The sequence below is a fragment of the Crinia signifera genome, chromosome 1 (assembly GCF_055691185.1).
Source record: "Crinia signifera chromosome 1, ASM5569118v1, whole genome shotgun sequence".
NCBI classification, from domain to species: domain Eukaryota; kingdom Metazoa; phylum Chordata; class Amphibia; order Anura; family Myobatrachidae; genus Crinia; species Crinia signifera.
The window spans coordinates 229,669,729-229,687,111 of NC_139217.1; the positions used below are offsets into that span (position 1 = coordinate 229,669,729).

At 40.0% G+C, this 17,383-nt stretch overlaps 20 non-coding genes and 18 pseudogenes across 20 annotated transcripts; all 38 read right to left on the minus strand.

The window, feature by feature from the left end:
* Nucleotides 1-37: 37 nt before the first annotated feature.
* On the minus strand, nucleotides 38-156 carry LOC146033782 (5S ribosomal RNA). Its single transcript, XR_014459196.1, has one exon. It is a non-coding gene; the product is annotated as a 5S ribosomal RNA (ribosomal RNA).
* Nucleotides 157-501: 345 nt separating this feature from the next.
* Nucleotides 502-620, minus strand: LOC146037229 (5S ribosomal RNA; annotated as a pseudogene).
* Nucleotides 621-964: 344 nt separating this feature from the next.
* On the minus strand, nucleotides 965-1,083 carry LOC146036864 (5S ribosomal RNA; annotated as a pseudogene).
* Nucleotides 1,084-1,428: 345 nt separating this feature from the next.
* LOC146034533 (5S ribosomal RNA) lies at nucleotides 1,429-1,547 on the minus strand. The gene has a single exon (XR_014459943.1). It is a non-coding gene; the product is annotated as a 5S ribosomal RNA (ribosomal RNA).
* Nucleotides 1,548-1,892: 345 nt separating this feature from the next.
* On the minus strand, nucleotides 1,893-2,011 carry LOC146037073 (5S ribosomal RNA; annotated as a pseudogene).
* A 345-nt stretch (nucleotides 2,012-2,356) lies between these two features.
* Nucleotides 2,357-2,475, minus strand: LOC146046095 (5S ribosomal RNA). The gene has a single exon (XR_014465744.1). It is a non-coding gene; the product is annotated as a 5S ribosomal RNA (ribosomal RNA).
* Nucleotides 2,476-2,820: 345 nt separating this feature from the next.
* Nucleotides 2,821-2,929, minus strand: LOC146037692 (5S ribosomal RNA; annotated as a pseudogene).
* A 345-nt stretch (nucleotides 2,930-3,274) lies between these two features.
* Nucleotides 3,275-3,393, minus strand: LOC146047498 (5S ribosomal RNA). Its single transcript, XR_014466034.1, has one exon. It is a non-coding gene; the product is annotated as a 5S ribosomal RNA (ribosomal RNA).
* A 345-nt stretch (nucleotides 3,394-3,738) lies between these two features.
* Nucleotides 3,739-3,857, minus strand: LOC146036844 (5S ribosomal RNA; annotated as a pseudogene).
* A 345-nt stretch (nucleotides 3,858-4,202) lies between these two features.
* On the minus strand, nucleotides 4,203-4,321 carry LOC146036237 (5S ribosomal RNA; annotated as a pseudogene).
* A 345-nt stretch (nucleotides 4,322-4,666) lies between these two features.
* LOC146037182 (5S ribosomal RNA) lies at nucleotides 4,667-4,785 on the minus strand (annotated as a pseudogene).
* A 345-nt stretch (nucleotides 4,786-5,130) lies between these two features.
* Nucleotides 5,131-5,249, minus strand: LOC146045454 (5S ribosomal RNA). The gene has a single exon (XR_014465438.1). It is a non-coding gene; the product is annotated as a 5S ribosomal RNA (ribosomal RNA).
* Nucleotides 5,250-5,594: 345 nt separating this feature from the next.
* LOC146037758 (5S ribosomal RNA) lies at nucleotides 5,595-5,713 on the minus strand (annotated as a pseudogene).
* A 344-nt stretch (nucleotides 5,714-6,057) lies between these two features.
* On the minus strand, nucleotides 6,058-6,176 carry LOC146036090 (5S ribosomal RNA; annotated as a pseudogene).
* A 345-nt stretch (nucleotides 6,177-6,521) lies between these two features.
* Nucleotides 6,522-6,640, minus strand: LOC146046397 (5S ribosomal RNA). The gene has a single exon (XR_014465874.1). It is a non-coding gene; the product is annotated as a 5S ribosomal RNA (ribosomal RNA).
* A 345-nt stretch (nucleotides 6,641-6,985) lies between these two features.
* Nucleotides 6,986-7,104, minus strand: LOC146041458 (5S ribosomal RNA). Its single transcript, XR_014463487.1, has one exon. It is a non-coding gene; the product is annotated as a 5S ribosomal RNA (ribosomal RNA).
* Nucleotides 7,105-7,449: 345 nt separating this feature from the next.
* On the minus strand, nucleotides 7,450-7,568 carry LOC146037079 (5S ribosomal RNA; annotated as a pseudogene).
* Nucleotides 7,569-7,913: 345 nt separating this feature from the next.
* LOC146046101 (5S ribosomal RNA) lies at nucleotides 7,914-8,032 on the minus strand. The gene has a single exon (XR_014465745.1). It is a non-coding gene; the product is annotated as a 5S ribosomal RNA (ribosomal RNA).
* Nucleotides 8,033-8,377: 345 nt separating this feature from the next.
* On the minus strand, nucleotides 8,378-8,496 carry LOC146037084 (5S ribosomal RNA; annotated as a pseudogene).
* Nucleotides 8,497-8,841: 345 nt separating this feature from the next.
* Nucleotides 8,842-8,960, minus strand: LOC146046104 (5S ribosomal RNA). Its single transcript, XR_014465746.1, has one exon. It is a non-coding gene; the product is annotated as a 5S ribosomal RNA (ribosomal RNA).
* A 333-nt stretch (nucleotides 8,961-9,293) lies between these two features.
* Nucleotides 9,294-9,412, minus strand: LOC146033892 (5S ribosomal RNA). Its single transcript, XR_014459306.1, has one exon. It is a non-coding gene; the product is annotated as a 5S ribosomal RNA (ribosomal RNA).
* Nucleotides 9,413-9,756: 344 nt separating this feature from the next.
* On the minus strand, nucleotides 9,757-9,875 carry LOC146036095 (5S ribosomal RNA; annotated as a pseudogene).
* A 345-nt stretch (nucleotides 9,876-10,220) lies between these two features.
* Nucleotides 10,221-10,339, minus strand: LOC146041235 (5S ribosomal RNA). Its single transcript, XR_014463466.1, has one exon. It is a non-coding gene; the product is annotated as a 5S ribosomal RNA (ribosomal RNA).
* Nucleotides 10,340-10,684: 345 nt separating this feature from the next.
* Nucleotides 10,685-10,803, minus strand: LOC146037187 (5S ribosomal RNA; annotated as a pseudogene).
* Nucleotides 10,804-11,148: 345 nt separating this feature from the next.
* LOC146045507 (5S ribosomal RNA) lies at nucleotides 11,149-11,267 on the minus strand. The gene has a single exon (XR_014465453.1). It is a non-coding gene; the product is annotated as a 5S ribosomal RNA (ribosomal RNA).
* Nucleotides 11,268-11,612: 345 nt separating this feature from the next.
* On the minus strand, nucleotides 11,613-11,731 carry LOC146037769 (5S ribosomal RNA; annotated as a pseudogene).
* A 344-nt stretch (nucleotides 11,732-12,075) lies between these two features.
* LOC146036096 (5S ribosomal RNA) lies at nucleotides 12,076-12,194 on the minus strand (annotated as a pseudogene).
* Nucleotides 12,195-12,539: 345 nt separating this feature from the next.
* On the minus strand, nucleotides 12,540-12,658 carry LOC146041466 (5S ribosomal RNA). The gene has a single exon (XR_014463488.1). It is a non-coding gene; the product is annotated as a 5S ribosomal RNA (ribosomal RNA).
* A 345-nt stretch (nucleotides 12,659-13,003) lies between these two features.
* LOC146037089 (5S ribosomal RNA) lies at nucleotides 13,004-13,122 on the minus strand (annotated as a pseudogene).
* A 345-nt stretch (nucleotides 13,123-13,467) lies between these two features.
* On the minus strand, nucleotides 13,468-13,586 carry LOC146046116 (5S ribosomal RNA). The gene has a single exon (XR_014465748.1). It is a non-coding gene; the product is annotated as a 5S ribosomal RNA (ribosomal RNA).
* A 333-nt stretch (nucleotides 13,587-13,919) lies between these two features.
* LOC146033903 (5S ribosomal RNA) lies at nucleotides 13,920-14,038 on the minus strand. Its single transcript, XR_014459317.1, has one exon. It is a non-coding gene; the product is annotated as a 5S ribosomal RNA (ribosomal RNA).
* A 344-nt stretch (nucleotides 14,039-14,382) lies between these two features.
* LOC146036100 (5S ribosomal RNA) lies at nucleotides 14,383-14,501 on the minus strand (annotated as a pseudogene).
* A 345-nt stretch (nucleotides 14,502-14,846) lies between these two features.
* Nucleotides 14,847-14,965, minus strand: LOC146041246 (5S ribosomal RNA). The gene has a single exon (XR_014463467.1). It is a non-coding gene; the product is annotated as a 5S ribosomal RNA (ribosomal RNA).
* A 345-nt stretch (nucleotides 14,966-15,310) lies between these two features.
* On the minus strand, nucleotides 15,311-15,429 carry LOC146041608 (5S ribosomal RNA). The gene has a single exon (XR_014463515.1). It is a non-coding gene; the product is annotated as a 5S ribosomal RNA (ribosomal RNA).
* A 345-nt stretch (nucleotides 15,430-15,774) lies between these two features.
* Nucleotides 15,775-15,893, minus strand: LOC146037093 (5S ribosomal RNA; annotated as a pseudogene).
* A 345-nt stretch (nucleotides 15,894-16,238) lies between these two features.
* Nucleotides 16,239-16,357, minus strand: LOC146045978 (5S ribosomal RNA). The gene has a single exon (XR_014465707.1). It is a non-coding gene; the product is annotated as a 5S ribosomal RNA (ribosomal RNA).
* Nucleotides 16,358-16,690: 333 nt separating this feature from the next.
* LOC146033914 (5S ribosomal RNA) lies at nucleotides 16,691-16,809 on the minus strand. The gene has a single exon (XR_014459328.1). It is a non-coding gene; the product is annotated as a 5S ribosomal RNA (ribosomal RNA).
* A 347-nt stretch (nucleotides 16,810-17,156) lies between these two features.
* Nucleotides 17,157-17,275, minus strand: LOC146033793 (5S ribosomal RNA). The gene has a single exon (XR_014459207.1). It is a non-coding gene; the product is annotated as a 5S ribosomal RNA (ribosomal RNA).
* Nucleotides 17,276-17,383: the final 108 nt, after the last annotated feature.

Consider the following 17,383-nt stretch of genomic DNA (forward strand, 5'->3'; position numbering starts at 1 on the left):
GCTAGAGAATAAAAACAATTTGCCAGTAATGTGAAAAAACCTACAGCACCTGGTGTTCCCATGTGGTCTCCCACCCAAGTACTAACCAGGCGCAACACTGCTTAGCTTCCAAGATCAGACGAGATTGGGCCTATCCAATGTGGTATGGCTGTAGGTGAGATACAGGCACTTTTTTGCCCTCTTCTACATCTATCACCAGGTAAGCTAATAAAAAAGTTTCCAAACTGTATTGGCTTACTGAAAAAAATCATGTGTTGGTAATGTAAAATGACCTACAGGACATGATATTAGCAGGGGGTCTTAAATTAAACTACTAAAGAGGCTCAACACTGTTTAGCTGCCAAAAGCATTTGGAATTGGGCCTAAACAGTGTGGTAAGTCTTTAGGTGATGGCTATTGTGTCTGTTTGACCTCTTCCAAATGTATGTGCTGGCAATAAAAAGAAAAAGTTTCCAATTTAAATTGCTAGAGATTAAAAACAATTTGCCAGTAATGTGAAAAAACGTACAGCACCTGGGGTTCCCATGTGGTCTCCCACCCAAGTACTAACCAGGCCCAACACTGCTTAGCTTCAAAGATCAGTCAAGATTGGGCCTATCCAATGTGGTATGGCTGTATGTGAGATACAGGCACTTTTTTGCCCTCTTCTACATCTATCACCAGGTAAGCTAATAAAAAAGTTTCCTAACTGTATTGGCTTACTGAAAAAAATCATGTGTTGGTAATGTAAAAAGACCTACAGGACATGATATTAGCAGGGGTCTTAAATTAAACTACTAAAGAGGCTCAACACTGTTTAGCTGCCAAAAGCAGTTGGAATTGGGCCTAAACAGTGTGGTAAGTCTTTAGGTGATGGCTATTGTGTCTGTTTGACCTCTTCCAAATGTCTGTACTGGCAATAAAAAGAAAAAGTTTCCAATTTAAATAGCTAGAGAATAAAAACAATTTGCCAGTAATGTGAAAAAATCTACAGCACCTGGTGTTCCCATGTGGTCTCCCACCCAAGTACTAACCAGGCCCAACACTGCTTAGCTTCAAAGAACAGACGAGATTGGGCCTATCCAATGTAGTATGGCTGTAGGTGAGATACATGCACTTTTTTGCCCTCTTCTACTTCTATCACCAGGTAAGCTAATACAAAAGTTTCCTAACTGTATTGGCTTACTGAAAAAAATCATGTGTTGGTAATGTAAAAAGACCTACAGGACATGATATTAGCAGGGGGTCTTAAATTAAACTACAAAAGAGGTTCAACACTGTTTAGCTGCCAAAAGCAGTTGGAATTGGGCCTAAAAAATGTGGTAAGTCTTTAGGTGATGGCTATTGTGTCTGTTTGACCTCTTCCAAATGTCTGTGCTGGCAATAAAAAGAAAAAGTTTCCAATTTAAATAGCTAGAGAATAAAAACAATTTGCCAGTAATGTGAAAAAACCTACTGCACCTGGTGTTCCCATGTGGTCTCCCACCCAAGTACTAACCAGACCCAACACTGCTTAGCTTCCAAGATCAGACGAGATTGGGCCTATCCAATGTGGTATGGCTGTAGGTGAGATGCAGGCACTTTTTTGCCCTCTTCTACATCTATCACCAGGTAAGCTAATAAAAAAGTTTCCTAACTGTATTGGCTTACTGAAAAAAATCATGTGTTGGTAATGTAAAAAGACCTACAGGACATGATATTAGCAGGGGGTCTTAAATTAAACTACTAAAGAGGCTCAACACTGTTTAGCTGCCAAAAGCAGTTGGAATTGGGCCTAAACAGTGTGGTAAGTCTTTAGGTGATGGCTATTGTGTCTGTTTGACCTCTTCCAAATGTCTGTGCTGGCAATAAAAAGAAAAAGTTTCCAATTTAAATAGCTAGAGAATAAAAACAATTTGCCAGTAATGTGAAAAAATATACAGCACCTGGTGTTCCCATGTGGTCTCCCACCCAAGTACTAACCAGGCCCAACACTGCTTAGCTTCAAAGAACAAACGAGATTGGGCCTATCCAATGTGGTATGGCTGTAGGTGAGATACAGGCACTTTTTTGCCCTCTTCTACTTCTATCACCAGGTAAGCTAACACAAAAGTTTCCTAACTATATTGGCTTACTGAAAAAAATCATGTGTTGGTAATGTAAAAAGACCTACAGGACATGATATTAGCAGGGGGTCTTAAATTAAACTACAAAAGAGGCTCAACACTGTTTAGCTGCCAAAAGCAGTTGGAATTGGGCATAAACAGTGTGGTAAGTCTTTAGGTGATGGCTATTGTGTCTGTTTGACCTCTTCCAAATGTCTGTGCTGGTAATAAAAATAAAAAGTTTCCAATTTAAATTGCTAGAGAATAAAAACAATTTGCCAGTAATGTGAAAAAACCTACAGCACCTGGTGTTCCCATGTGGTCTCCCACCCAAGTACTAACCAGGCCCAACACTGCTTAGCTTCCAAGATCAGACGAGATTGGGCCTATTTAATGTGGTATGGCTGTAGGTGAGATACAGGCACTTTTTTGCCCTCTTCTACATCTATCACCAGGTAAGCTAATAAAAAAGTTTCCTAACTGTATTGGCTTACTGAAAAAAATCATGTGTTGGTAATGTAAAAAGACCTACAGGACATGATATTAGCAGGGGGTCTTAAATTAAACTACTAAAGAGGCTCAACACTGTTTAGCTGCCAAAAGCAGTTGGAATTGGGCATAAACAGTGTGGTAAGTCTTTAGGTGATGGCTATTGTGTCTGTTTGACCTCTTCCAAATGTCTGTGCTGGTAATAAAAATAAAAAGTTTCCAATTTAAATAGCTAGAGAATAAATACAATTTGCCAGTAATGAGAAAAAACCTACAGCACCTGGTGTTCCCATGTGGTCTCCCACCCAAGTACTAACCAGGCCCAACACTGCTTAGCTTCCAAGATCGGGCCGATCCAATGTGGTATGGCTGTAGGTGAGATACAGCCACTTTTTCGCCTTCTTCTACTTCTATCACCAGGTAAGCTAATAAAAAAGTTTCCTAACTGTATTGGCTTACTGAAAAAAATCATGTGTTGGTAATGTAAAAAGACCTACAGGACATGATATTAGCAGGGGGTCTTAAATTAAACTACTAAAGAGGCTCAACACTGTTTAGCTGCCAAAAGCAGTTGGAATTGGGCCTAAACAGTGTGGTAAGTCTTTAGGTGATGGCTATTGTGTCTGTTTGACCTCTTCCAAATGTCTGTGCTGGCAATAAAAAGAAAAAGTTTCCAATTTAAATAGCTAGAGAATAAAAACAATTTGCCAGTAATGTGAAAAAACCTACAGCACCTGGTGTTCCCATGAGGTCTCCCACCCAAGTACTAACCAGGCCCAACACTGCTTAGCTTCCAAGATCGGACGAGATTGGGCCGATCCAATGTGGTATTGCTGTAAGTGAGATACAGGCACTTTTTTGCCCTCTTCTACTTCTATCACCAGGTAAGCTAATAAAAAAGTTTCCTAACTGTATTGGCTTACTGAAAAAAATCATGTGTTGGTAATGTAAAAAGACCTACAGGACATGATATTAGCAGGGGGTCTTAAATTAAACTACTAAAGAGGCTCAACACTGTTTAGCTGCCAAAAGCAGTTGGAATTGGGCCTAAACAGTGTGGTAAGTCTTTAGGTGATGGCTATTGTGTCTGTTTGACCTCTTCCAAATGTCTGTGCTGGCAATAAAAAGAAAAAGTTTCCAATTTAAATAGCTAGAGAATAAAAACTATTTGCCAGTAATGTGAAAAAAACCACAGCACCTGGTGTTCCCATGTGGTCTCCCACCCAAGTACTAACCAGGCCAAACACTGCTTAGCTTCCAAGATCAGACGAGATTGTGCCTATCCAATGTGGTATGGCTGTAGGTGAGATACAGGCACTTTTTTGCCCTCTTCTACTTCTATCACCAGGTAAGCTAATACAAAAGTTTCCTAACTGTATTGGCTTACTGAAAAAAATCATGTGTTGGTAATGTAAAAAGACCTACAGGACATGATATTAGCAGGGGGTCTTAAATTAAACTACAAAAGAGGCTCAACACTGTTTAGCTGCCAAAAGCAGTTGGAATTGGGCCTAAACAGTGTGGTAAGTCTTTAGGTGATGGCTATTGTGTCTGTTTGACCTCTTCCAAATGTCTGTGCTGGCAATAAAAAGAAAAAGTTTCCAATTTAAATAGCTAGAGAATAAAAACAATTTGCCAGTAATGTGAAAAAACCTACAGCACCTGGTGTTCCCATGTGGTCTCCCACCCAAGTACTAACCAGGCCCAACACTGCTTTGCTTCAAAGAACAAACGAGATTGGGCCTATCCAATGTGGTATGGCTGTAGGTGAGATACAGGCACTTTTTTGCCCTCTTCTACTTCTATCACCAGGTAAGCTAACACAAAAGTTTCCTAACTGTATTGGCTTACTGAAAAAAATCATGTGTTGGTAATGTAAAAAGACCTACGGGACATGATATTAGCAGGGGGTCTTAACTTAAACTACAAAAGAGGCTCAACACTGTTTAGCTGCCAAAAGCAGTTGGAATTGGGCATAAACAGTGTGGTAAGTCTTTAGGTGATGGCTATTGTGTCTGTTTGACCTCTTCCAAATGTCTGTGCTGGCAATAAAAAGAAAAAGTTTCCAATTTAAATAGCTAGAGAATAAAAACTATTTGCCAGTAATGTGAAAAAACCTACAGCACCTGGTGTTCCCATGTGGTCTCCCACCCAAGTCCTAACCAGGCCAAACACTGCTTAGCTTCCAAGATCAGACAAGATTGGGCCTATCCAATGTGGTATGGCTGTAGGTGAGATACAGGCACTTTTTTGCCCTCTTCTACATCTATCACCAGGTAAGCTAATAAAAAAGTTTCCTAACTGTATTGGCTTACTGAAAAAAATCATGTGTTGGTAATGTAAAAAGACCTACAGGACATGATATTAGCAGGGGGTCTAAAATTAAACTACTAAAGAGGCTCAACAATGTTTAGCTGCCAAAAGCAGTTGGAATTGGGCCTAAACAGTGTGGTAAGTCTTTAGGTGATGGCTATTGTGTCTGTTTGACCTCTTCCAAATGTCTGTGCTGGCAATAAAAAGAAAAAGTTTCCAATTTAAATAGCTAGAGAATAAAAACAATTTGCCAGTAATGTGAAAAAACCTACAGCACCTGGTGTTCCCATGTGGTCTCCCACCCAAGTACTAACCAGGCCCAACACTGCTTAGCTTCCAAGATCGGACGAGATTGGGCCGATCCAATGTGGTATGGCTGTAAGTGAGATACAGGCACTTTTTTGCCCTCTTCTACTTCTATCACCAGGTAAGCTAATAAAAAAGTTTCCTAACTGTATTGGCTTACTGAAAAAAATCATGTGTTGGTAATGTAAAAAGACCTACAGGACATGATATTAGCAGGGGGTCTTAAATTAAACTACAAAAGAGGCTCAACACTGTTTAGCTACCAAAAGCAGTTGGAATTGGGCCTAAACAGTGTGGTAAGTCTTTAGGTGATGGCTATTGTGTCTGTTTGACCTCTTCCAAATGTCTGTGCTGGCAATAAAAAGAAAAAGTTTCCAATTTAAATAGCTAGAGAATAAAAACAATTTGCCAGTAATGTGAAAAAACGTACAGCACCTGGTGTTCCCATGTGGTCTCCCACCCAAGTACTAACCAGGCCCAACACTGCTTAGCTTCAAAGATCAGTCAAGATTGGGCCTATCCAATGTGGTACGGCTGTATGTGAGATACAGGCACTTTTTTGCCCTCTTCTACATCTATCACCAGGTAAGCTAATAAAAAAGTTTCCTAACTGTATTGGCTTACTGAAAAAAATCATGTGTTGGTAATGTAAAAAGACCTACAGGACATGATATTAGCAGGGGTCTTAAATTAAACTACTAAAGAGGCTCAACACTGTTTAGCTGCCAAAAGCAGTTGGAATTGGGCCTAAACAGTGTGGTAAGTCTTTAGGTGATGGCTATTGTGTCTGTTTGACCTCTTCCAAATGTCTGTACTGGCAATAAAAAGAAAAAGTTTCCAATTTAAATAGCTAGAGAATAAAAACAATTTGCCAGTAATGTGAAAAAATCTACAGCACCTGGTGTTCCCATGTGGTCTCCCACCCAAGTACTAACCAGGCCCAACACTGCTTAGCTTCAAAGAACAGACGAGATTGGGCCTATCCAATGTGGTATGGCTGTAGGTGAGATACATGCACTTTTTTGCCCTCTTCTACTTCTATCACCAGGTAAGCTAATACAAAAGTTTCCTAACTGTATTGGCTTACTGAAAAAAATCATGTGTTGGTAATGTAAAAAGACCTACAGGACATGATATTAGCAGGGGGTCTTAAATTAAACTACAAAAGAGGCTCAACACTGTTTAGCTGCCAAAAGCAGTTGGAATTGGGCCTAAACAGTGTGGTAAGTCTTTAGGTGATGGCTATTGTGTCTGTTTGACCTCTTCCAAATGTCTGTGCTGGCAATAAAAAGAAAAAGTTTCCAATTTAAATAGCTAGAGAATAAAAACAATTTGCCAGTAATGTGAAAAAACCTACAGCACCTGCTGTTCCCATGTGGTCGCCCACCCAAGTACTAACCAGGCCCAACACTGCTTAGCTTCCAAGATCAGACGAGATTGGGCCTATCCAATGTGGTATGGCTGTAGGTGAGATGCAGGCACTTTTTTGCCCTCTTCTACATCTATCACCAGGTAAGCTAATAAAAAAGTTTCCTAACTGTATTGGCTTACTGAAAAAAATCATGTGTTGGTAATGTAAAAAGACCTACAGGACATGATATTAGCAGGGGGTCTTAAATTAAACTACAAAAGAGGCTCAACACTGTTTAGCTGCCAAAAGCAGTTGGAATTGGGCCTAAACAGTGTGGTAAGTCTTTAGGTGATGGCTATTGTGTCTGTTTGACCTCTTCCAAATGTCTGTGCTGGCAATAAAAAGAAAAAGTTTCCAATTTAAATAGCTAGAGAATAAAAACAATTTGCCAGTAATGTGAAAAAACCTACAGCACCTGGTGTTCCCATGTGGTCTCCCACCCAAGTACTAACCAGGCCCAACACTGCTTAGCTTCCAAGATCAGACGAGATTGGGCCTATCCAATGTGGTATGGCTGTAGATGAGATGCAGGCACTTTTTTGCCCTCTTCTACATCTATCACCAGGTAAGCTAATAAAAAAGTTTCCTAACTGTATTGGCTTACTGAAAAAAATCATGTGTTGGTAATGTAAAAAGACCTACAGGACATGATATTAGCAGGGGGTCTTAAATTAAACTACTAAAGAGGCTCAACACTGTTTAGCTGCCAAAAGCAGTTGGAATTGGGCCTAAACAGTGTGGTAAGTCTTTAGGTGATGGCTATTGTGTCTGTTTGACCTCTTCCAAATGTCTGTGCTGGCAATAAAAAGAAAAAGTTTCCAATTTAAATAGCTAGAGAATAAAAACAATTTGCCAGTAATGTGAAAAAATATACAGCACCTGGTGTTCCCATGTGGTCTCCCACCCAAGTACTAACCAGGCCCAACACTGCTTAGCTTCAAAGAACAAACGAGATTGGGCCTATCCAATGTGGTATGGCTGTAGGTGAGATACAGGCACTTTTTTGCCCTCTTCTACTTCTATCACCAGGTAAGCTAACACAAAAGTTTCCTAACTGTATTGGCTTACTGAAAAAAATCATGTGTTGGTAATGTAAAAAGACCTACAGGACATGATATTAGCAGGGGGTCTTAAATTAAACTACAAAAGAGGCTCAACACTGTTTAGCTGCCAAAAGCAGTTGGAATTGGGCATAAACAGTGTGGTAAGTCTTTAGGTGATGGCTATTGTGTCTGTTTGACCTCTTCCAAATGTCTGTGCTGGTAATAAAAATAAAAAGTTTCCAATTTAAATAGCTAGAGAATAAAAACAATTTGCCAGTAATGTGAAAAAACCTACAGCACCTGGTGTTCCCATGTGGTCTCCCACCCAAGTACTAACCAGGCCCAACACTGCTTAGCTTCCAAGATCAGACGAGATTGGGCCTATTTAATGTGGTATGGCTGTAGGTGAGATACAGGCACTTTTTTGCCCTCTTCTACATCTATCACCAGGTAAGCTAATAAAAAAGTTTCCTAACTGTATTGGCTTACTGAAAAAAATCATGTGTTGGTAATGTAAAAAGACCTACAGGACATGATATTAGCAGGGGGTCTTAAATTAAACTACTAAAGAGGCTCAACACTGTTTAGCTGCCAAAAGCAGTTGGAATTGGGCCTAAACAGTGTGGTAAGTCTTTAGGTGATGGCTATTGTGTCTGTTTGACCTCTTCCAAATGTCTGTGCTGGCAATAAAAAGAAAAAGTTTCCAATTTAAATAGCTAGAGAATAAAAACAATTTGCCAGTAATGTGAAAAAATATACAGCACCTGGTGTTCCCATGTGGTCTCCCACCCAAGTACTAACCAGGCCCAACACTGCTTAGCTTCAAAGAACAAACGAGATTGGGCCTATCCAATGTGGTATGGCTGTAGGTGAGATACAGGCACTTTTTTGCCCTCTTCTACTTCTATCACCAGGTAAGCTAACACAAAAGTTTCCTAACTGTATTGGCTTACTGAAAAAAATCATGTGTTGGTAATGTAAAAAGACCTACAGGACATGATATTAGCAGGGGGTCTTAAATTAAACTACAAAAGAGGCTCAACACTGTTTAGCTGCCAAAAGCAGTTGGAATTGGGCATAAACAGTGTGGTAAGTCTTTAGGTGATGGCTATTGTGTCTGTTTGACCTCTTCCAAATGTCTGTGCTGGTAATAAAAATAAAAAGTTTCCAATTTAAATAGCTAGAGAATAAAAACAATTTGCCAGTAATGTGAAAAAACCTACAGCACCTGGTGTTCCCATGTGGTCTCCCACCCAAGTACTAACCAGGCCCAACACTGCTTAGCTTCCAAGATCAGACGAGATTGGGCCTATTTAATGTGGTATGGCTGTAGGTGAGATACAGGCACTTTTTTGCCCTCTTCTACATCTATCACCAGGTAAGCTAATAAAAAAGTTTCCTAACTGTATTGGCTTACTGAAAAAAATCATGTGTTGGTAATGTAAAAAGACCTACAGGACATGATATTAGCAGGGGGTCTTAAATTAAACTACTAAAGAGGCTCAACACTGTTTAGCTGCCAAAAGCAGTTGGAATTGGGCCTAAGTCTTTAGGTGATGGCTATTGTGTCTGTTTGACCTCTTCCAAATGTCTGTGCTGGCAATAAAAAGAAAATGTTTCCAATTTAAATAGCTAGAGAATAAAAACAATTTGCCAGTAATGAGAAAAAACCTACAGCACCTGGTGTTCCCATGTGGTCTCCCACCCAAGTACTAACCAGGCCCAACACTGCTTAGCTTCAAAGATCAGACGAGATTGGGCCTATCCAATGTGGTATGGCTGTAGGCGAGATACAGGCACTTTTTTGCCCTCTTCTACTTCTATCACCCGGTAAGCTAATACAAAAGTTTCCTAACTGTATTGGCTTACTGAAAAAAATCATGTGTTGGTAATGTAAAAAGACCTACAGGACATGATATTAGCAGGGGTCTTAAATTAAACTACTAAAGAGGCTCAACACTGTTTAGCTGCCAAAAGCAGTTGGAATTGGGCCTAAACAGTGTGGTAAGTCTTTAGGTGATGGCTATTGTGTCTGTTTGACCTCTTCCAAATGTCTGTACTGGCAATAAAAAGAAAAAGTTTCCAATTTAAATAGCTAGAGAATAAAAACAATTTGCCAGTAATGTGAAAAAATCTACAGCACCTGGTGTTCCCATGTGGTCTCCCACCCAAGTACTAACCAGGCCCAACACTGCTTAGCTTCAAAGAACAGACGAGATTGGGCCTATCCAATGTGGTATGGCTGTAGGTGAGATACATGCACTTTTTTGCCCTCTTCTACTTCTATCACCAGGTAAGCTAATACAAAAGTTTCCTAACTGTATTGGCTTACTGAAAAAAATCATGTGTTGGTAATGTAAAAAGACCTACAGGACATGATATTAGCAGGGGGTCTTAAATTAAACTACAAAAGAGGCTCAACACTGTTTAGCTGCCAAAAGCAGTTGGAATTGGGCCTAAACAGTGTGGTAAGTCTTTAGGTGATGGCTATTGTGTCTGTTTGACCTCTTCCAAATGTCTGTGCTGGCAATAAAAAGAAAAAGTTTCCAATTTAAATAGCTAGAGAATAAAAACAATTTGCCAGTAATGTGAAAAAACCTACAGCACCTGGTGTTCCCATGTGGTCGCCCACCCAAGTACTAACCAGGCCCAACACTGCTTAGCTTCCAAGATCAGACGAGATTGGGCCTATCCAATGTGGTATGGCTGTAGGTGAGATGCAGGCACTTTTTTGCCCTCTTCTACATCTATCACCAGGTAAGCTAATAAAAAAGTTTCCTAACTGTATTGGCTTACTGAAAAAAATCATGTGTTGGTAATGTAAAAAGACCTACGGGACATGATATTAGCAGGGGGTCTTAACTTAAACTACAAAAGAGGCTCAACACTGTTTAGCTGCCAAAAGCAGTTGGAATTGGGCATAAACAGTGTGGTAAGTCTTTAGGTGATGGCTATTGTGTCTGTTTGACCTCTTCCAAATGTCTGTGCTGGCAATAAAAAGAAAAAGTTTCCAATTTAAATAGCTAGAGAATAAAAACTATTTGCCAGTAATGTGAAAAAACCTACAGCACCTGGTGTTCCCATGTGGTCTCCCACCCAAGTCCTAACCAGGCCAAACACTGCTTAGCTTCCAAGATCAGACAAGATTGGGCCTATCCAATGTGGTATGGCTGTAGGTGAGATACAGGCACTTTTTTGCCCTCTTCTACATCTATCACCAGGTAAGCTAATAAAAAAGTTTCCTAACTGTATTGGCTTACTGAAAAAAATCATGTGTTGGTAATGTAAAAAGACCTACAGGACATGATATTAGCAGGGGGTCTAAAATTAAACTACTAAAGAGGCTCAACAATGTTTAGCTGCCAAAAGCAGTTGGAATTGGGCCTAAACAGTGTGGTAAGTCTTTAGGTGATGGCTATTGTGTCTGTTTGACCTCTTCCAAATGTCTGTGCTGGCAATAAAAAGAAAAAGTTTCCAATTTAAATAGCTAGAGAATAAAAACAATTTGCCAGTAATGTGAAAAAACCTACAGCACCTGGTGTTCCCATGTGGTCTCCCACCCAAGTACTAACCAGGCCCAACACTGCTTAGCTTCCAAGATCGGACGAGATTGGGCCGATCCAATGTGGTATGGCTGTAAGTGAGATACAGGCACTTTTTTGCCCTCTTCTACTTCTATCACCAGGTAAGCTAATAAAAAAGTTTCCTAACTGTATTGGCTTACTGAAAAAAATCATGTGTTGGTAATGTAAAAAGACCTACAGGACATGATATTAGCAGGGGGTCTTAAATTAAACTACAAAAGAGGCTCAACACTGTTTAGCTACCAAAAGCAGTTGGAATTGGGCCTAAACAGTGTGGTAAGTCTTTAGGTGATGGCTATTGTGTCTGTTTGACCTCTTCCAAATGTCTGTGCTGGCAATAAAAAGAAAAAGTTTCCAATTTAAATAGCTAGAGAATAAAAACAATTTGCCAGTAATGTGAAAAAACGTACAGCACCTGGTGTTCCCATGTGGTCTCCCACCCAAGTACTAACCAGGCCCAACACTGCTTAGCTTCAAAGATCAGTCAAGATTGGGCCTATCCAATGTGGTACGGCTGTATGTGAGATACAGGCACTTTTTTGCCCTCTTCTACATCTATCACCAGGTAAGCTAATAAAAAAGTTTCCTAACTGTATTGGCTTACTGAAAAAAATCATGTGTTGGTAATGTAAAAAGACCTACAGGACATGATATTAGCAGGGGTCTTAAATTAAACTACTAAAGAGGCTCAACACTGTTTAGCTGCCAAAAGCAGTTGGAATTGGGCCTAAACAGTGTGGTAAGTCTTTAGGTGATGGCTATTGTGTCTGTTTGACCTCTTCCAAATGTCTGTACTGGCAATAAAAAGAAAAAGTTTCCAATTTAAATAGCTAGAGAATAAAAACAATTTGCCAGTAATGTGAAAAAATCTACAGCACCTGGTGTTCCCATGTGGTCTCCCACCCAAGTACTAACCAGGCCCAACACTGCTTAGCTTCAAAGAACAGACGAGATTGGGCCTATCCAATGTGGTATGGCTGTAGGTGAGATACATGCACTTTTTTGCCCTCTTCTACTTCTATCACCAGGTAAGCTAATACAAAAGTTTCCTAACTGTATTGGCTTACTGAAAAAAATCATGTGTTGGTAATGTAAAAAGACCTACAGGACATGATATTAGCAGGGGGTCTTAAATTAAACTACAAAAGAGGCTCAACACTGTTTAGCTGCCAAAAGCAGTTGGAATTGGGCCTAAACAGTGTGGTAAGTCTTTAGGTGATGGCTATTGTGTCTGTTTGACCTCTTCCAAATGTCTGTGCTGGCAATAAAAAGAAAAAGTTTCCAATTTAAATAGCTAGAGAATAAAAACAATTTGCCAGTAATGTGAAAAAACCTACAGCACCTGGTGTTCCCATGTGGTCTCCCACCCAAGTACTAACCAGGCCCAACACTGCTTAGCTTCCAAGATCAGACGAGATTGGGCCTATCCAATGTGGTATGGCTGTAGATGAGATGCAGGCACTTTTTTGCCCTCTTCTACATCTATCACCAGGTAAGCTAATAAAAAAGTTTCCTAACTGTATTGGCTTACTGAAAAAAATCATGTGTTGGTAATGTAAAAAGACCTACAGGACATGATATTAGCAGGGGGTCTTAAATTAAACTACTAAAGAGGCTCAACACTGTTTAGCTGCCAAAAGCAGTTGGAATTGGGCCTAAACAGTGTGGTAAGTCTTTAGGTGATGGCTATTGTGTCTGTTTGACCTCTTCCAAATGTCTGTGCTGGCAATAAAAAGAAAAAGTTTCCAATTTAAATAGCTAGAGAATAAAAACAATTTGCCAGTAATGTGAAAAAATATACAGCACCTGGTGTTCCCATGTGGTCTCCCACCCAAGTACTAACCAGGCCCAACACTGCTTAGCTTCAAAGAACAAACGAGATTGGGCCTATCCAATGTGGTATGGCTGTAGGTGAGATACAGGCACTTTTTTGCCCTCTTCTACTTCTATCACCAGGTAAGCTAACACAAAAGTTTCCTAACTGTATTGGCTTACTGAAAAAAATCATGTGTTGGTAATGTAAAAAGACCTACAGGACATGATATTAGCAGGGGGTCTTAAATTAAACTACAAAAGAGGCTCAACACTGTTTAGCTGCCAAAAGCAGTTGGAATTGGGCATAAACAGTGTGGTAAGTCTTTAGGTGATGGCTATTGTGTCTGTTTGACCTCTTCCAAATGTCTGTGCTGGTAATAAAAATAAAAAGTTTCCAATTTAAATAGCTAGAGAATAAAAACAATTTGCCAGTAATGTGAAAAAACCTACAGCACCTGGTGTTCCCATGTGGTCTCCCACCCAAGTACTAACCAGGCCCAACACTGCTTAGCTTCCAAGATCAGACGAGATTGGGCCTATTTAATGTGGTATGGCTGTAGGTGAGATACAGGCACTTTTTTGCCCTCTTCTACATCTATCACCAGGTAAGCTAATAAAAAAGTTTCCTAACTGTATTGGCTTACTGAAAAAAATCATGTGTTGGTAATGTAAAAAGACCTACAGGACATGATATTAGCAGGGGGTCTTAAATTAAACTACTAAAGAGGCTCAACACTGTTTAGCTGCCAAAAGCAGTTGGAATTGGGCCTAAGTCTTTAGGTGATGGCTATTGTGTCTGTTTGACCTCTTCCAAATGTCTGTGCTGGCAATAAAAAGAAAATGTTTCCAATTTAAATAGCTAGAGAATAAAAACAATTTGCCAGTAATGAGAAAAAACCTACAGCACCTGGTGTTCCCATGTGGTCTCCCACCCAAGTACTAACCAGGCCCAACACTGCTTAGCTTCAAAGATCAGACGAGATTGGGCCTATCCAATGTGGTATGGCTGTAGGCGAGATACAGGCACTTTTTTGCCCTCTTCTACTTCTATCACCCGGTAAGCTAATACAAAAGTTTCCTAACTGTATTGGCTTACTGAAAAAAATCATGTGTTGGTAATGTAAAAAGACCTACAGGACATGATATTAGCAGGGGTCTTAAATTAAACTACTAAAGAGGCTCAACACTGTTTAGCTGCCAAAAGCAGTTGGAATTGGGCCTAAACAGTGTGGTAAGTCTTTAGGTGATGGCTATTGTGTCTGTTTGACCTCTTCCAAATGTCTGTACTGGCAATAAAAAGAAAAAGTTTCCAATTTAAATAGCTAGAGAATAAAAACAATTTGCCAGTAATGTGAAAAAATCTACAGCACCTGGTGTTCCCATGTGGTCTCCCACCCAAGTACTAACCAGGCCCAACACTGCTTAGCTTCAAAGAACAGACGAGATTGGGCCTATCCAATGTGGTATGGCTGTAGGTGAGATACATGCACTTTTTTGCCCTCTTCTACTTCTATCACCAGGTAAGCTAATACAAAAGTTTCCTAACTGTATTGGCTTACTGAAAAAAATCATGTGTTGGTAATGTAAAAAGACCTACAGGACATGATATTAGCAGGGGGTCTTAAATTAAACTACAAAAGAGGCTCAACACTGTTTAGCTGCCAAAAGCAGTTGGAATTGGGCCTAAACAGTGTGGTAAGTCTTTAGGTGATGGCTATTGTGTCTGCTTGACCTCTTCCAAATGTCTGTGCTGGCAATAAAAAGAAAAAGTTTCCAATTTAAATAGCTAGAGAATAAAAACAATTTGCCAGTAATGTGAAAAAACCTACAGCACCTGGTGTTCCCATGTGGTCGCCCACCCAAGTACTAACCAGGCCCAACACTGCTTAGCTTCCAAGATCAGACGAGATTGGGCCTATCCAATGTGGTATGGCTGTAGGTGAGATGCAGGCACTTTTTTGCCCTCTTCTACATCTATCACCAGGTAAGCTAATAAAAAAGTTTCCTAACTGTATTGGCTTACTGAAAAAAATCATGTGTTGGTAATGTAAAAAGACCTACAGGACATGATATTAGCAGGGGGTCTTAAATTAAACTACAAAAGAGGCTCAACACTGTTTAGCTGCCAAAAGCAGTTGGAATTGGGCCTAAACAGTGTGGTAAGTCTTTAGGTGATGGCTATTGTGTCTGTTTGACCTCTTCCAAATGTCTGTGCTGGCAATAAAAAGAAAAAGTTTCCAATTTAAATAGCTAGAGAATAAAAACAATTTGCCAGTAATGTGAAAAAACCTACAGCACCTGGTGTTCCCATGTGGTCGCCCACCCAAGTACTAACCAGGCCCAACACTGCTTAGCTTCCAAGATCAGACGAGATTGGGCCTATCCAATGTGGTATGGCTGTAGATGAGATGCAGGCACTTTTTTGCCCTCTTCTACATCTATCACCAGGTAAGCTAATAAAAATGTTTCCTAACTGTATTGGCTTACTGAAAAAAATCATGTGTTGGTAATGTAAAAAGACCTACAGGACATGATATTAGCAGGGGGTCTTAAATTAAACTACTAAAGAGGCTCAACACTGTTTAGCTGCCAAAAGCAGTTGGAATTGGGCCTAAACAGTGTGGTAAGTCTTTAGGTGATGGCTATTGTGTCTGTTTGACCTCTTCCAAATGTCTGTGCTGGCAATAAAAAGAAAAAGTTTCCAATTTAAATAGCTAGAGAATAAAAACAATTTGCCAGTAATGTGAAAAAATATACAGCACCTGGTGTTCCCATGTGGTCTCCCACCCAAGTACTAACCAGGCCCAACACTGCTTAGCTTCAAAGAACAAACGAGATTGGGCCTATCCAATGTGGTATGGCTGTAGGTGAGATACAGGCACTTTTTTGCCCTCTTCTACTTCTATCACCAGGTAAGCTAACACAAAAGTTTCCTAACTGTATTGGCTTACTGAAAAAAATCATGTGTTGGTAATGTAAAAAGACCTACAGGACATGATATTAGCAGGGGGTCTTAAATTAAACTACAAAAGAGGCTCAACACTGTTTAGCTGCCAAAAGCAGTTGGAATTGGGCATAAACAGTGTGGTAAGTCTTTAGGTGATGGCTATTGTGTCTGTTTGACCTCTTCCAAATGTCTGTGCTGGTAATAAAAATAAAAAGTTTCCAATTTAAATAGCTAGAGAATAAAAACAATTTGCCAGTAATGTGAAAAAACCTACAGCACCTGGTTTTCCCATGTGGTCTCCCACCCAAGTACTAACCAGGCCCAACACTGCTTAGCTTCCAAGATCAGACGAGATTGGGCCTATTTAATGTGGTATGGCTGTAGGTGAGATACAGGCACTTTTTTGCCCTCTTCTACATCTATCACCAGGTAAGCTAATAAAAAAGTTTCCTAACTGTATTGGCTTACTGAAAAAAATCATGTGTTGGTAATGTAAAAAGACCTACAGGACATGATATTAGCAGGGGGTCTTAAATTAAACTACTAAAGAGGCTCAACACTGTTTAGCTGCCAAAAGCAGTTGGAATTGGGCCTAAGTCTTTAGGTGATGGCTATTGTGTCTGTTTGACCTCTTCCAAATGTCTGTGCTGGCAATAAAAAGAAAATGTTTCCAATTTAAATAGCTAGAGAATAAAAACAATTTGCCAGTAATGAGAAAAAACCTACAGCACCTGGTGTTCCCATGTGGTCTCCCACCCAAGTACTAACCAGGCCCAACACTGCTTAGCTTCAAAGATCAGACGAGATTGGGCCTATCCAATGTGGTATGGCTGTAGGCGAGATACAGGCACTTTTTTGCCCTCTTCTACTTCTATCACCCGGTAAGCTAATACAAAAGTTTCCTAACTGTATTGGCTTACTGAAAAAAATCATGTGTTGGTAATGTAAAAAGACCTACAGGACATGATATTAGCAGGGGGTCTTAAATTAAACTACAAAAGAGGCTCAACACTGTTTATCTGCCAAAAGCAGTTGGAATTGGGCCTAAACAGTGTGGTAAGTCTTTAGGTGATGGCTATTGTGTCTGTTTGACCTCTTCCAAATGTCTGTGCTGGCAATAAAAAGAAAAAAAGTTTCCAATTTAAATAGCTAGAGAATAAAAACAATTTGCCAGTAATGTGAAAAAACCTACAGCACCTGGTGTTCCCATGTGGTCTCCCACCCAAGTACTAACCAGGCGCAACACTGCTTAGCTTCCAAGATCAGACGAGATTGGGCCTATCCAATGTGGTATGGCTGTAGGTGAGATACAGGCACTTTTTTGCCCTCTTCTACATCTATCACCAGGTAAGCTAATAAAAAAGTTTCCAAACTGTATTGGCTTACTGAAAAAAATCATGTGTTGGTAATGT